Consider the following 17,233-nt stretch of genomic DNA (forward strand, 5'->3'; position numbering starts at 1 on the left):
CCTGGAAGGACTTGATGCTGGGAGGTAAGTATCAGTCTCATACATCTCATAGGACTAGTTTTGCTAGGGACAAAATTTTGTAGTCCTTTTTCTCTTTCTGCAAGGAGTATGGGCACTAGCAGAGTACAGTGATATGGAAAAGATACATGATCAGGACCCAGAAACAGGGGGCATAGAGTGTGGTGATCACTAATGGACATTTTGGGGTCATATCTCCAGATATGAGGTGACAGAGTGCTGAGGGTTTGCACTTGAGTCAGCACTCTGGTCACTATTCGTACTAATTCGGTTCCTCACAGAAGGCCTAATTGGATAGAAGTGTACCTGATTACGAGGTCAGATTGGGGCTAGTGAGTCAAGGAATCAATCATTCCTTTAACAGGGAAACTGTATAAAAGGACATGGGCAGGAGCCCTTTGAGGGGAACAGACAGAGAAAGAAACTTGGGTGACCAGATGTCCCAATATTTGGGGCTTTATCTTATACAGGTGCCTATCCCCTCCCCCTCCCACCCCCGTCCTGATTTTTCACACTTGCGGTCTGGTCACCCTAAGAGAAACAGAAAGACAAAAAGCTAGGAGAGCCTGACAAAGTGAGGTCTCTGAGTGGAAACACCTTACCCCCCACCTGAGTTTTGGAGAAGAGCTTAGAAAGTTGAGATACAATATAAAGGTGCTATGTATTGGTAAGGGGATTAAATAGACTATACGTTGGTGTTTACAAGCAAAAAGGTCTCAACGCAGTCTGTGTTTGTAGAAGATGTGGGGGTGCAACACCCCTCTCTGTCACAGCTGGGGGCTCATCAGGGATTTCCCTGTTATCTATGCAAATGGAGAGCCTGTTGGAGAAGCCGGTGTAGAGGTTTGGCAGTCCAGGCGATGGAGGGAACACTGAAATGGGTGATGAAGCAGCAAAGAGAAGTGTAGAACAGGGGTTCTCAACCTTTCTGTTTCTGAGCCTCCCCCCACCCTCAACATGCTAGAAATACTCCATGGCCCAGTTCCAGGCCTCTGCCCTGCCAGGCATCAGAGTTTGGGGCTCCTGGCTCCAGATTTTAACCCCACAGGGTGCAGGGGCTTGGGGCTTTAGTGCAGGGGCTGGGCTCATGGCTTCAGCTTTCTGCCCTGAGCCCCAGCTAGTCTAAAGCCAACCCTGCTTGGCAGACCCCCTAAAACCGGCCCGGTTGAGAACTGCTGGTGTAGAACAGTGGTCTCCAAACGTTTTGTCTCACGCACCCCCAGGGTGACCTGCCGCAGACGCGCCACCGATGGGAGACCTGCCGCAGGTGGGCCGCCAGAGGGGAGCACCAGCCATGGACGTGCAGAGCTGCCGCCGAAGGAAAAAAACAGCGGAGTGCTGTCCGGCGGCGCTTCTGCTGCCACGCCCCCCCGGGATCATCCCGCGCACCCCAGTTTGGAGACCGCTGGTGTAGAAGACCCGACAGACCTTCCAACAATCCCAGCAGGCAGAAAAACAGCCTTTCCTCGCCGGGTAGGTTTAACAGCAAAAGAGTCGGCAGGAATTTATACGGGAGCAAGCCCAGGTCTGGCAACAACTCCCCCAAAGTTTGGTGAGTCCCGTGACAGGAAATGGAAACCAGGCACAGGAGATCAGACTGTAAAATGGGACCCGCGAAGAACCCCGATGTGTTTTTGGTTACTCTTCAAGGAGCAGCAGTGAGACCTCCTAGGGACAGAACAATGTGGGCCCTTCAACTGACACCCTATTTAACCGGGGAAGCACATCTAGGGCTTTTAGTGATGAGCAGGCAAGAGATTAGGACATGATTAAGGCAGCCATGCTGGATGAGGTGGGGCCTGTCCACAGAAAAGTACTGCCAGAAATGTAGAGTTGAAAGATGGATTGAGGGATTATGCCTCTGTGCATTTGGACAGAAATTAAAAGATTGGGCCACTCATTGGTAAGGCCAGATACTCAGACCGTGGGGGAGATCATGGACTGCATGGTTCTGGAAGTTTCTTCAGAGTCTCCCTGAGCATACCCGAGGATGGGTTCTGTGGCGCCAGCCAGTTCATCTGGACCCCACAGTTAAAGTGAGAGGAATTTGCAGAGGCGGACATTCCCAGAGTGAGTCAGTGGCTTAAGGGACTAGATTTGAGAAGGAGCAGAGTGCCTACAGCTGGGAAGGGCAGCAAGAAGAAGAGGGAGGAGCCTCAAGGAACTGTAGTGGGAGCTTGGCCTAAGGTGTGCTTCCGACATGGACCTGAAGGACATCTAAAAAGAGACTGTCCGAAAATGGACTGGGGGTTTGCCCAGTTTTGTGGTTGGGACAAGACTCCCAGGCAGGGAAGAAAAAAGAAAGTACCTACCGTATCGGTCTGGGTAGGGAGGAGCCACCAAAGGGACTAATGGACACAGCTTCATCCTGTTTGCTAATCAGGCAGGAGTTAGTGAAACCCCACTGGATACTTCCCAGAGGTAGGATCAAAACTGAATACCAGGTCCATGGGGACAATAAATTCTGCCCAATGGCAGAGGTGACTCTGAAAATTAAGGGGAAGTTTAGGCAGAAACATGTAGGGGGAGTGGATGGATTGCCCCACTGCCTTCTACTGGGCATGGACTGGAATCCCTTTCTAACAGGGACACCAAGGCAGGTATGGAGGCCCAGGAGGGTGGAAATAAAACCTGAAGGGCCAGGTAAAGAGGAAATATATGTAAAGGGGCTGGAGGAACCTAGACATGAAAGTATAGACAAGAGGGAGGAGAAAGAAAACAAAGGTCAAGCGTAAAGGTGATTTAAGATCATCCATTGGGGTCAAACAGTCATCAGAGCCCTTACCACCAGGATCTCAGGAGCAGGCATCCCTAGAACACTTTGGAGGGACTCAGAGCAGTCTGTGTGCATGGAAGAGGCCAGGGCACAGCCTACCACCCCGTCACATATAGGTACCTAAAATGGGCCTGCACATGGGCCAACAGCATGAGCAGAATATATACTCGTGTCTGCAGTGCCAGCAATCACATAGCTAGGTACCCATCCATCTGAACAAATTCAAGTTTTGTGGACAAAACTGAGGCACCCATCTTGAAAACCTGACCCACTGTGGCCACTACATAAGATCAGCCTTACTGGCTCAGTCCAATGATCCATCTAGTCCAGTACAGTGTCTTCCAACAGTGGTCAATGCCAGCTTCTTCAGCAGGAATGAACAGAACAGGGCAATCATAAAATGATCCAATCCCTGTTGTCCAGTCTCAGTTTCTGGCGGTCAGAGGCCTAGGGACACCCAGAGCTTGGGGTTGCATCCCTGATCATCTTGCCTAATAGCCGTTGATGGACCTGTTCTCCATGAACTTATCTAATTCTTTTTTTTTTTAAAACCCAGTTATACTTTTGGCCTTCACAACACCCCTTGGCAATGAGTTCCACAGGTTGACCGTGTGTTGTGTGAAGTAGTACTTCCTTATGTTTATTTGATACCTGCTGCCCATCCGTGAACAGAGCTGAGATCCTGGTTTCCTAGGAAAATTCAGAGACATTATAAAACCATGAAGTCTGTAATTTGAGCACCTTGTTGGCATGGAATAAAGAAACACAACAAGAAGAGAAACTAATAATGTTGCGAGATTGGTGGGAAATGTACATTAATGTGCTACCAGAGCTGAAGTCAACTGAGGACTCAGGAATCTTAGTGTTAACTGGCGAGGGGCACAGAGTGGGTGCCGAGGGGCCTGGTACATACATTCTAGCTCACTAAAAGATTGCCCCATGAGTCTCAAATAAAAGCCCATGTCACCAACATCATTGTGAAACGCATGTACAGATGCTGTGTCAAAAGTCATGGATATGCATTGGAAATTACATTCTTAGGATCTGTGTCTCGGGACTAGTCACCAGGAAAGGTGACAAAATGGTTTTCTTTCAGGCAAGAAATGTTTATCCATCTGTTTGTTTACATGTACATTAAGCATGTAGGGTTCACATTCAGTTGAGAAGGACTGTGAGAACTTCAAAGAAAGAAAAGTAGCAGGAAGTAGACAGGGGGTGGGGACCCAATTTTGGGGTACACATCAAAGGTTTGCTCTAGTCTATTTGGGGGACATCTTTCACTTAGGAAGTAGATGGACTGTGAGTTTGCTTCATGAAAGAGGGGTCGCGATCAGGCTTGGTTGAGAACTTTGGGTGAGAAACATCTTGAGACAGGAGGTTAACCTGTTGGTTAAGTTTAGTTTCTAGGAGCAGGTTATGATTTCATTTGAAATGTAACCATTTTTTGCTTGCATTCTTACTCACAATCACTGGAATCTCTGTTTTTTGAGAATTTCGGTTCTTGTTTTCACTAGAAATATATCTAAGTGCTGTGTGTTTTGCAGTACAGAGTATAAGTATCGAGTACAGAGTCTAAAGAAGAAGTAATAAACTGGTGTGTACTGTTCCATTGGGAACAGCAGGCCTGACAATTCTGTGGGAGTTCAGTGGATAAAGGGCTGGACACTATACGGAATGGTCAGAAGACTCGGGGGTGGGTGTGTGCCTGTCATTAACCTGTACAAAGGGACTGAGGTCTGAGGAGGCCTGGGTGGCAGGGTTTGTTTTGCCAGAGCCTGGTAGTTTCAGGGAACTGACCCACAGCAGGCACAGACAAGACTTCCTCACTCGAAGGGCACGTGATGGTAAGGTGCCTCGTAACCCTGGGAACTCCTGGGGAGCGTCACACAACTCTCCTGGAATTCTCTTGGTTTTTCTCCCTTCCTTCTAATTACCGGCAAGGGTTGCCCTCAGGAAGTTGTAGCCCTTTTCGGATTTTGCTCGGGCTGCTTCTCGTTGGCAAAGGCAGCTTTTGTCCGAGGGTTTGGCTGACCTGCTGCAGGAGAACAGGAAACAACTCTGGGAGCAGTTCCCGCACAGCTTTGCTCGACTGCAGGGCTGACACCACCTCAAAGATGGCACATGTTGCCTGAAAGGAGAGCATGGTAAAAAAGGAGATCTCTTCCCAACACCATCACACCCTCTCTCCCCTTCTGATATCTGCTGTACGAAATTCTCCCTTCTGCCAGTAACTTGAATGACAGCGAGCAACTTGCTTAACTTGTGGCTCACTTTCCCACATCTGTATAAATGTGTATGACCTCCCAAGGCATGCTGCGAGTCCAAAGGAAGATTTGCAAAGCACTGTGAGAAACCTGCTCCAAAGACTTTCTAATGGCCAGATAGTATTAAGGAAATCAGTAACGTAGCTAAAACTGCCGTATTTGTTCCACAGACAGCAGAGCCGGACTCAGGGAAACAGTCCATCAGAGGAGAAGTGCCCACACAGCAATATTATACCACACTTCCCGCTTTCCATCAGCAGGATTGTCACAGGGCACAGGAAAGCCTGAAAGACGTGTCTGTCATCTAACTTACTGAGAGAGGTTCAGCAGCTGCCAAATGCCTGTCAGTTTGTGTCTCTGAGGTGATGCTGCCTTCTGTACTTGTTGGAGTCTTTATTTTCTCTATTAGGGCTCGTAGGACGTGAGTGGCCAGCAAGGGGTCTCCCCCCAGAGATCTCCACAGCTCAGCGGTGTCACTGCAGTTTAAAAGAAGTTACAGGTGAGCCCTGGACACTTTTGTGGCTCACCCTGAATGCGTCATATTTTAGTAACGACCAAATGTTCTCCTTGCCTATGATGAGAGAGTTAGGAGTCCTGTCCTCCTTCAACGCTCCGCGTGTTTAAATATGGAGTTTCCAGTTACAGAACTAAGTTAAGTGACCTAGTCTTCCTGCAGCCTAACCATTAATACTAGACTTCAGAAGGACAGGACACAGAGCGCCAACCTCACTTCCTGTTTTCTCCACTTCCCAGTCAATATAGAATCATGAGCATGTGGCTCCCAAAGATCTAGGGTTTGGAAGGCAAGTGGATGAAAGAAAAGCCAGATTCCTACTCGATGGACATACAACTATGAGAACGAATATTCATGGCCATCCTATGTCCCCTTCACAAATGGTGTCCCTACCCTCTGTTTGCCAAAAGCTGGGACTGGGCAACAGGGGATGGATCACTTGACAACGACCTGTTGTGTTCATTTCCTCTGGGGCATGTGGCACTGGTCACGGTCGCAAGACAGACTACTGGGCTAGATGGCCTTTTGGTCTGACCCAGTATGGCTGTTCTTATGGTCTTAGATTCCAGCACTGATCACTGATAACTCAGTTAGGGATCTTTAAACGAAATGGTGGATCTGCTTCCAGTCCACTTTTAAGTACCAAGGATGGCAACACTGCTCTAGCAGCCACACCCTCACTGATACCAAGCAGAGGTCTGATGATAATATTGGCCCTAGTCTTTGCAATCAGCCAGGGATTTGCACTTGAAGCTGTCATGCTACCAGGAAACCAACAGCCACTGCTCATTTCCAGAGTGAGCTCAATTCAGGCGTCTAGAGAGACAGATGTTTCCAACAATACACTCCAGTTATACCAGTAAAGATAGGTCTTTAGGATGTCAAAGCAGCTATTCATGAATGGAAACAGAATGACACTTAATTTCTCTCCGCACCCCCCTTAACATGTTCTTGGACCTTCCTGCAGAAAGAGCCAGGCTCTTAACCCTTAGGAATGATCCCAAACTGTCTGCTGCTTAAATGAAGCCCTACATCTCCTAGTAAAGCTGTGGGATCCATGTTTTACCAAGATGAATGCAATAGGTAGCGGTATATACCTGTCCATCGGCAGACGTTTGCTGAGGAGGCTGGAGATCACTGCCTCTTGGTGATGGTGAGCTAGAATGGACACTGCCTCCACCAGGAACTGCCTCAAGCTGCCCTCCTGGATAGTAGGCATGTGGCGATATAGTATAGCCAGGATATCTGGCACCTGGAAGGAACAAAACCAGAAAGAAATGTCCCTTTTTCTTTCTCTCCATTCACTCTACAGAATCAAAACCTTTATTTAGCCATTTGCTGCTTTTTTAGAAATGCCTCACTTCAAGAAGCAAATGTTCAAATACGTCTGTGTAACTTGAACCCACACAAATTGCCCACACACGGCTGTAAAAATTAACCCTGACACACACATAGACATACCAGGTAATTTAATGTGGTAGTGCCCAGCTCTGCATTACATAAACCAGTTCACATGCACAAAAGGCGGCTTTGCTTGCCCAGATTTTGCAGGTGTGATTTAAGCAGCCAAATCTGACCATTTGCCTCGAAGAATGCAGAGCTCATCAACAACCACAAGCACAAAATATGCAAGTGCTTTAAAGACAGTGTGCAAATGCCTGGGACTATGAACAGGGGACTACCTCTCATATTCATTCCTAGCCCTTCACATCTTCAAAACACTGTGCAAACATGGCAGTTCTGCTGCGAGGGTTCCCTGTCCTGAGGCCTTTCACCAGCCTTGTTAGAAGATTTGTGGAATGCTCCTTTCATCTAGCCCTAATGCACTGGGCGCCAGAATAAGGCATATAAATAGTGGATCCCAAAGACACTAGAGTTTTCTCCCTCCCTCCTTCTCTTCTTAAAGGGTAGGTCTACACAGCAAAAAAATCCCACAGCACTGAGTTTCAGAGCTCAGGTCAACCTGGGCCTGTGGGGCTTGCACCATGGGGCTAAAAGTGGAGCTGTTCCTGCTCGGGCTGGAGCCCAGGCTCAGAAACCTGGCAAGAGGCTGGCAATAGCCCAGTGCTCTTTTTAATCCATGTAGCCCTTAATCATAGGCCTCCTAATACCTGGAGGCCTCCAAGTGCCAGTCATTCTGTCTTCTTGTCTTTTCCCCAGAGTCTGTTTTCTCAAGCCTTTCTTGGCTGAATACTGTGGCAACAAGCTAGACCAATAAACAACCAACCATCTTCCTTTTCCCTTGGATTATCTCGGTCTACTGCTATTGATTCTGCCATTGCCTATCTTAGGGTAGAAACAGAGATGGAATCGACTCTATGTCCGAGGGGGAGAAACAGCAAGATTTTTCTTCCTTACACATGAGGGCAAAGATCAAAAAGCCTAGAGTTCAGGTAGAAAAGCTCTCCAGTTCCCAGTTTTACCTCGTCCAGCATGGCACCTCCACACTCCTTTAGGATGATCTTCATCCACAGTCCAGCTGCCGTGGCACAGGTGGGGCTAGCAGACAGCAGACCACCCAATGTGGCCTCAATAAAGTCTGTGGCCTGTTCCGAAGGAAAGTACTCACTAACAACCTGGGAACAAATCAAAAACAGGAGAGACCGCAATGATGTTTGGCTCCAGCACTTTTAAAAATGGAAAAAAAGATACATGCATCAGCAAATGGTGAATTAGCCTCCTGTCTAGCTCGCCATTTGGGATTACAATTCTCTCTCTAGTCTATAGACTACATTTTTGTCTTCTACACTAATGATATCAGGTTAGAGGCAAAGACTCTGTTGCACAGTTAGCACAACATTGTACTGGATATGCAGGAGGTAAGTTTCCCGTTTGTAGTCTCTTACATACACTGCATCTTTTTACTGCACATAGAAGTCAGTCAAGAGAGGCGTGCACACAAATATCGGCGAAGGCAAACCCACAAGGTGACAGAATGAATCCTGGGTGGTTTCTCAGCTTGATGTTCCACTAACACAGTTTTTCTCCTGGATGGCTGGATGGCAGGGCCGGCTCCAGGCACCCGCCGAGGAAGCTCGTGCTTGGGGCGGCAGATTGCAAGGGGCGGTGTTCCAGCCAAGCTTAGGGCGGCATGGGGGTCTTTTATTTCATTATTTTTTGTGCTTCACCGCTCCGGATCAGTGAAAAAGCAGGAGCCGGCCCTGCTGGATAGGTACATGTGTGTGCATCCGCGTGCGCATTTTCATGGGCGTGCAACATTCTGTGGAATCTGGTTTTTACGTGGCATTCAGAGTACACATCTATGAAAAGCATCTTGCTGGTTACTAGCAACCAACACCCCGCTCCCACAGCTCGCTCCGAGTACGGAAAGGCATCACAAAAGAGCGAATGTCAAATGAACGGTGCCCGGTCACTCGCACATCCGCACAAGCTTTCTGAGTCAGTTACCCTGGCCATTTTGGAAGATGCCTGAAACAGAGCCTCGGGGTCTGGAGCTGTTAGTGCTTCACGGAGACATCTCAGCTCCTCCTCTGCTGAGCCCAGGTTTATGGACTGGCCTGGAGTGGAGAAAGCAGAAAAAGTACTGTAACGATTAAGGAAACTGAACCCCTACTGCATGGATCTTCATACGGGAGGATCCATGTGCTATCATAGAATCATAGAATCATAGAATCTCAGGGTTGGAAGGGACCTCAGGAGGTCATCTAGTCCAACCCCCTGCTCAAAGCAGGACCAATCCCCAATTAAATCATCCCAGCCAGGGCTTTGTCAAGCCTGACCTTAAAAACTTCTAAGGAAGGAGATTCTACCACCTCCCTAGGTAACACATTCCAGTGTTTCACCACCCTCCTAGTGAAAAAGTTTTTCCTAATATCCAACCTAAACCTCCCCCACTGCAACTTGAGACCATTACTCCTTGTCCTGTCCTCTTCTACCACTGAGAATAGTCTAGAACCATCCTCTCTGGAACCACCTCTCAGGTAGTTGAAAGCAGCTATCAAATCCCCCCTCATTCTTCTCTTCTGCAGACTAAACAATCCCAGTTCCCTCAGCCTCTCCTCATAACTCATGTGTTCCAGACCCCTAATCATTTTTGTTGCCCTTCGCTGGACTCTCTCCAATTTATCCACATCCTTCTTGTAGTGTGGGGCCCAAAACTGGACACAGTACTCCAGATGAGGCCTCACCAATGTCGAATAGAGGGGGACGATCACGTCCCTCGATCTGCTCGCTATGCCCTATGCTGATGATTCGATGATTCTATGTGCTATGTTGTCATCAGCATAGTGTAAAACCTTGGCCCCATTGAAGTCAATGGCAAAACTCCTGTTGACTGTAATGGAGTTGGGATTACACCCTAAAATGTCTGAACGTTAACAGTAGTGGTATGTTACTGTGAATGACCCAGGATTGAACAAGCACTGTGTTCAGCTTGGAGCAGCTTTCTGTGTGTGTCCAGTTTCAGTAGTCTCTCTGCTCTCACTATTTACATCTAAGCTCCTATTCAAGTACAACTCATGCAGGTAGATCAGAGGTTCCAGTTTAGAGGTGAATCCCTCCACCAAACTCTCCTTGTAAAAGAGACGGGGATAGACAAAAAACTTCGGCAAGAAACCCAGGCTCATCAGTCACTTCTAAACAATGCTGGGATTACTATGTCGTACATTCAAAGGCTGGAGTCCCTTATTCTGTTTCTGAATCACCAACACTGTTTTTAGGACTGATTAATAATAATTGGAACTAGGGTGACCAGGGGTCCCGATTTTATAGGGACAGTCCCCATTTTGGGGTCTTTTTCTTATATAGACTCCTATTCCCCCCCACCCCCTGTCCCGAGGTTTCACATTTGCTGTCTGGTCACCCTCATTGGAAATGGCCTTAAACGATAACCAAGCTCTATCCCTTATCATCTAACCCTTAGGTGAAAAGAATATCCTACTCTTTCACAAAGGGGAAAAATGGCCTCTACTTACTCCAATAGCTCTGAATGCTCATGACAGAGGGCTGCTGGAAGAACTTTTTGTTTACAGAATTATTCCAGGAAACCCCTCCAATACAGCCAGTGGCAGGGTCAAGAGAATGAAAATGTTTAGTACCAAGGGCTTGTCTCCATGGAGATATTCAAGAAAGCTAATCCCCATTCATTTTCAAAATGCATGAGTTAAACTTCATTAAACACCTATGGGGACACACTTATTTAGAATTAAAGTGGCCTTCATTCAGGTTAGTTTCATCCATGGAATTCACTACAATTAATAAGGCCCATTTTAATTCAGAATCCGAGCATCCACACATGTGTTTAATGCCATTTACCTCATGCACTTTAAATGTACACCTTTAGTTCATTTGGATTAACTTTCCTTACTGTCTCTGTGTAGACAAGCCCTAAGGAATTTAGTGCTTATCTACCTGTATGCAGACCATTTATTAGTTGTACAGTTCCCAAAAGTGTGCTAGGCTCTTTACACATCAGAATCTTCTCTTCTAATGAGGTATTTACAAGATGCCCACCATTCTGTTATCTAAGCGACAACAGACAGGACAGAAAGAACTAGATAGGCAGACAAATGGACATTACAACAGTGAAAGAAGGTGAAGAATTCCTTATACCTGCTAATGGTCTCCTCACCTTGTATACAGAGAAGGCAGCTGATACAGTCAACCACCCACTGACGGGACGTGGCCAGCGAATCACAGCTGTATGGTGCTATTCGTCCAATCAGAGATCCAAACCGATCAAAAGTTGCCTGAGTCTAATGAAAAAAGAAGGAAGAAGGAAGAATGAATGGTCTCCAGTTGGACTAGACTTCACTTGCCATCCTTATTGTTGAGACCAGTCAGCTCTGTGTTTTTGGGGAACCAGGGCGCAGTATCTAGCCTGTCTGACTCATGAAAGACACCCCCCGCCCCCACCAGTCTCTGTTTGAACCAAAACCCATCAGAGAAAAGGCTTGCAGAGAACAATGAAGGGTGTTGGGAGTCACACCTAGACTCCTCCTGAGAAGGGTGACAAGATTAAGACATCTCCATTTGCATACAGAATGAAGAACAGAGACAACTCCCCTAGCCTCATCTGCATGAAAGACGGGATAGGAATTAGCATGAAGAATGAGGAACAGAGAACCGCACTGAACTGTGGGACCAGAAAAGCAGGGATACACTGCATCATGGGAATCCCTGCTCCAGATGCTAAGGAACCTACGCCTGCACACACCTAGCTCAGCAATTATCAGACCAATTCTAGTAATAAATCTTTATTATCCTAAAATACTGAAGCAGCCTAGTTGCCTTGTGAGCTCCCTGGAAAAAACCACCACCCACAGCCAAGAGTGATCAGCTCCTATTGTCTAGCCTAAAGAAAACCCTTGAAAACCCATCAGTTTACCCATAAACAAATCTAGTGTTCTCCCTTGAACCATTGTATTTTCTCTACAAAACCCCCTACCTATGCCCAAGTAAGGGTTCTGATGTATAGACCCAAACTCTGCTTCAGTTCCACTGGGATTCCATCTCCTGACTCATCGTGCGGGGGGCTCTGCCTGTCTCCAGCACTCAGGACCCTGAGCTACCACCACCACCTGGGAACCCCAACCAGTTCAAGCCTCATGGAGTGGGTGAGATTCCCCCCCCTCCCTCGCCCCTCCATTTTCTTTTCTTCCTCAGGTATTAACCTTTCAAATGTAACCATTATGTTTGTTTAGCCCTCCTTGTGTAGTTATCACTATTATTCAACAAATAACTTTTATGGCTCAGCTGGTTGCTTCTCACTCTCTCTCTCTCTCTCTCCCTCCCTCCAAATTTTACTCTGTATTTTCCGCTTCCCCCATTTACTCTGCAGCAACCCTTCTTTTACCTAAGCTAAAGATCCCGGTAGTGCCCAAAAATACTGTGGGGTTTGCTCATGAAGTGGGTTACTACCAGTACAATTGTAACGTGAAAGTGGGATAGGGATGTGTTAAACTTGGGGCACGTCAGAGGGGAGCAGCTGAAAGTGCTGCTTAACCCAGCCCATTGAGTCCAGGGCCATATGAGAGGATCTGCTGGAGAGGGCTGACGGACCTGGTCCGCTCAGACTCGCTCTGCTAGTGTGTGCGTGTGTGCGTGCGTGTTCATCTAGTTCTAGGCTGGAGGGACCCAGCCCTGGGGAACCGAGGTCCTGCAGGGTAGCTCCACTGGGAGGGCACTTGCAGAAGGAAGGAGCAGAGCTCCACACAAGTGACATAAGCAGCACATTAATAGAATTACAGACCCTCCCCCCCCAAGAAGAGTAACCCTAATCAATGAGCCTACCCCAAAGTAACAGGCACATCTGGTACCATCGTGCCCCTGATTCCTGTACTGTACTGGGTAATGCACTTTGGAAAACATAATCCCAATTTTACATACAAATGGATGGGGTCTAAATTAGCTGTTATCACTCAAGAAAGAGACCTCAGAGTCATTGTGTACAGTTCTCTGAAAGCATCCGCTCAACATGCAGTCAAAAAAGTTAACAACATGTTAGGAACCCTTAGGAAAAGGATCGATAAGAAGACAGCAAATATCATTATGCCACGATATGAATCTACAGGACCCCCACACCTTGAATACTGCGTGCAGTTTTGGTCATCTCATCTCAAAAAAGATGTGTTAGAATGGGAAGAAATACGGAGAAGTGCAACACAAATTAGGCCTATGGGATAACTTCTCACCCAAGGGAGATTAAAAAAAGAGCGACGTTTCAGCTTGGAAAAGAGACGACGAAGAGGGAATATGCTAGAGGTCTATAAAATTATGACTGGTGTAGAGAAAGTCAATAAGGAAGTGTTATTTAGCCCTTCACCTAACACAAGACCAAGGGGTCCCCCAATGAAATTAATAGGCAGCAGGTTTAAAACAAACCAAAGGAAGCATTTCTTCACACAATGCAGTCAGAAGACAGGATACTGGACCCGATGAACCATTCTTTTGCAGGAGGCAGGTTAGCCATTCTTATGTTTTATGTTCTTAGCTGGTTAAATAGAAATTTTCCTTTACCACCCTGGGAGCATAAGAACCAAGAATGCATTTGTGACACTGGCAGATCAGGCAACCTGTGTATGACCCATAATAACTTAACGAGAGGCACTTCCACTGTATCAAGACAAAAAGAAAAGGAGTACTTGTGGCACCTTAGAGACTAACCAATTTATTTGAGCATAAGCTTTCGTGAGCTACAGCTCACTTCATCAGATGCATACTGTGGAAACTGCAGAAGACATTATATACACAGAGACCATGAAACAATACCTCCTCCCATCCCACTCTCCTGCTGGTAATAGCTTATCTAAAGTGATCACTCTCCTTACAATGTGTATGATAGTCAAGTTGGGCCATTATGCTTTTGATTTTGTCTCCTTGGATTAGAAACATGGATACATTTAACAGCGGCAGGAGAATGACATGCCTTCTCTATTCTGCAGTCTCCCATCTGGATCTGAATGAAAGCTCCACCCAGATATCCATTCATCCCATAACACTGAAAAAGTTGAAATAGTTCACTGTTCCACACACAATCTTACCGTAGCATTCTGATCACTGAGAGTGGATTTCACAATCAGAAGCTTTTTAACTCTTGTCTCAGGCACTGAAAGATAAGGAGAGGTGTACAGTACTACTTTCTTCCACACACACTCACTTTCCACACTGGAATTAATCCTGGATTTCAAAGGGCCCTAGTTAAGAATAGTACCAAGCTTCTCTCCTCTACAGAATCAGTGGGGAAAACATAGGACCAGATTCTGGTCTCAGTTGCACCAGTGTAAATCTAAATTCCATTTCTCTAAATAGTGCCATCCTACTACCATGATGGAAATATTATAAAGGAGTTTGATAGACTGAGGTGACTGAAGTTAATCTGCAAAAAGAAAAGGAGGACTTGTGGCACCTTAGAGACTAACCAATTTATCTGAGCATGAGCTTTCGTGAGCTACAGCTCACTTCATCGGATGAAGTGAGCTGTAGCTCACGAAAGCTCATGCTCAAATAAATTGGTTAGTCTCTAAGGTGCCACAAGTCCTCCTTTTCTTTTTGCGAATACAGACTAACACGGCTGTTACTCTGAAACCTGAAGTTAATCTGTGTTTACACCGGCATAACAGGACTCAGAATCTAGTCTAGAGTGTATAATACTTAGGATTCTCGAGTCAGGAGTATTATTCTATTTTTGTCTGATTATTGTTAACATGCATTAGCCCCAAGTTAACTTCTCTATTTGAAGTTGAAAAAGACCTTGACAAATATCTTGGGCTACATTCAGCACTTAGTTGAACCTGTTGATTTCCATATGGGGCCATATGGGGGTAACTTAGGGCAGCATTTGGTCCCTTAGTGGATCTCCAAACCACTGGTGACTGTGTGTTCTAGAGCCTCTGTGCCCCAGTTGCAGAGGTGATGAGTCTGTTGCAGCCCTGCCGTGCCTACAGAGCCTTGGTTCTTTAGCTCAATCTCTAGTAGCTCAAGCTTTTAGCTCTGGATGTCCTCAACTCAACCCTCAGCATGTCGGCCAAGAGGGCAGCTGGCACAGTTGCTCCTGTGTTACTTACAGTCAGCCCCAACAATAGCCCTCAGGAGCTCTAAAGACACCACACGAACGGCCTCATGCTCAATCTCCTGCTGCTTGTGTAGAAATGCTAGCAGGTCATCAGGAGAAGAACGGGCTGCAAGGGAAGAAATCACATCCTCACTGCCTGCAGAACTCTTCTTCTTACCGTACCTCACAAAGGTAAGGAAGTTACAAAGAAATCACAATGTCACTCAGAGTCTCTTCCCCTTACCTAGCAGAAGTACACAATGGAACAGCTCTTTGTGGTTTTCTATGCTGAGCTGCTTAGGTGGAGAACAGATCTGTGGGAAGAAGGGAAATGGTCAAAGAAAAACTAATCAGAAGCAATGGAAAAGAAAAATGTTCAATTAATTTCTAAGCTTCCACTTCCTGCTTGTCCAACTAGAGGTCTGAACCCCAGGGAGATGGTCCTGCATGCACAGCAAGACTCAAAGACAATGACCGATACATAAGATAAGAGAAGCTAAAGTGTTTTGAGCAGCAGAGCTAACCTAATCAAGACACAGCCACAGTTTTTACTTTACAACTCTGACTCCCCCTGGTAATCGGCTTATGGTGAAATTGCTTTACAAACTGAGCTGGATAGTAGCTAAGAAAATGAGAGCGCTCCCTGCTTACTCTTGAGCCTGCAGAAATCAGTAAGGCATGAGGAGGTCCCCAGGCTCTCCACGATCATTCCATCGATTTTTCAGTGTTAATATGCTTCAGGTCTGCTGTGCCTAAGCTCAAGGGATCCAAGCAAAACCACCCCTCACCTGGTTGTGCAGAGCACTGCAGATGGCTTGAAACTTCGCTTTAGGTAGAGGGATCTTATATTCACCAGAGACCTCCAAGAGTTGGCTCAGACTCTGCAACAGAGGGCGAAAGTCAGATGGTGGGCACACAAAGGAGCCATATGTAGTGACTGAAGCAGATTCAGGGGATTCCTAGATTCCAAGGCTGGACCGGATTCTTGCCATCATCTAGTCTGACCACCGGTCGGTATGACACAGGCCATAGACCTTGCCCAGAATCATTCCCAGAGCAGAGCTTTCAGAAAAACATACCAATCCGGATTGAAAAGTCGTCAGAATCCGCCTCGGCCCTTGATAAATGGCTCTAATGGTTAATTATCTCACCATTAAAAATGTACACCGTATTTCCAGTCTGAAAGTGTCTAGCTTCAGTTTCTAGCCATTGGATCAAGTGACACCTTTCTCTGCTAGACAGAAGAGCCCATTAGATAATAGGAGTCCCTCATGTAAGATATTAGAGACTGTAATTAAGTCACCCTGTCACAGGATAGGTCCACCCCGTCAGGGTGGTATCAGGTTGAGGAGGAATTGAAGTAGATCTGGAGTGGCCCAACTGGCCTAGTCTCCCTAGCCACCACAGCAGACCGGGCTCCTAGGGCACCATCGCCTAATGGTCGGGATCAGTGCAGCAGCCCTTGGGTGAGGGTCCGCAGCCCAACAGCCTGAGTCACTTGGGCTGCCCTTCTAGGGATGGCAGTGTGGCCTAGTGGCCAAAGTCAATAGACCCACCCTTGGCTGCAGGGCAATGTGGCCTAGTGGCCAGAGTCGATAGAACCACCTTTTGTGGCAGGGAAGTGTTACCTAGTGGTGAGCCCTTCTCCACTGGGTCCTACCTATTCCACGGGGTCCCAGCCCAGGGCGCAGGGGTATCTGCCACCAACTCAGCGGGGATCCTTCCAAAGCATGCTGAGTCAAGCCCGCTACCTCAACTGGATCAATGCTTCGTCCACCTAGGCTGCTTCCCACCCGTTCTTCCGCAGCTGGGACTCTCAGGGATTCTGGGGTCTCTCCTCCATCTCTGGCATTGGGTGGCTGGGGGTCAGCTGCAGCCACAGTCCGGCTGGCCTCTGAATCCTGGAGCACTGGCAGTCTCTCTGCAGGAGCCTGCAATGCGCCTCTGCTCCCTTCGGCAGCCATCCCAGCCTGAGCTGAGCGGCTCTCTTTTGTATCCTGGGTCCAGCTGAAGCATGCCGAGCAGAGATGAGGGGGCATGGCCTCCTTGGCCCACAAAGTATGATTAACCCCTGCTGAACCAATGCGGGGTAGGTAAACCCCATCACACACCCTTTTACTTTCTGTGTATTAAACTAAAGAGATTGACTT

The sequence above is a fragment of the Eretmochelys imbricata genome, chromosome 20, assembly GCF_965152235.1.
Source record: "Eretmochelys imbricata isolate rEreImb1 chromosome 20, rEreImb1.hap1, whole genome shotgun sequence".
Taxonomy (NCBI): Eukaryota; Metazoa; Chordata; order Testudines; family Cheloniidae; genus Eretmochelys; species Eretmochelys imbricata.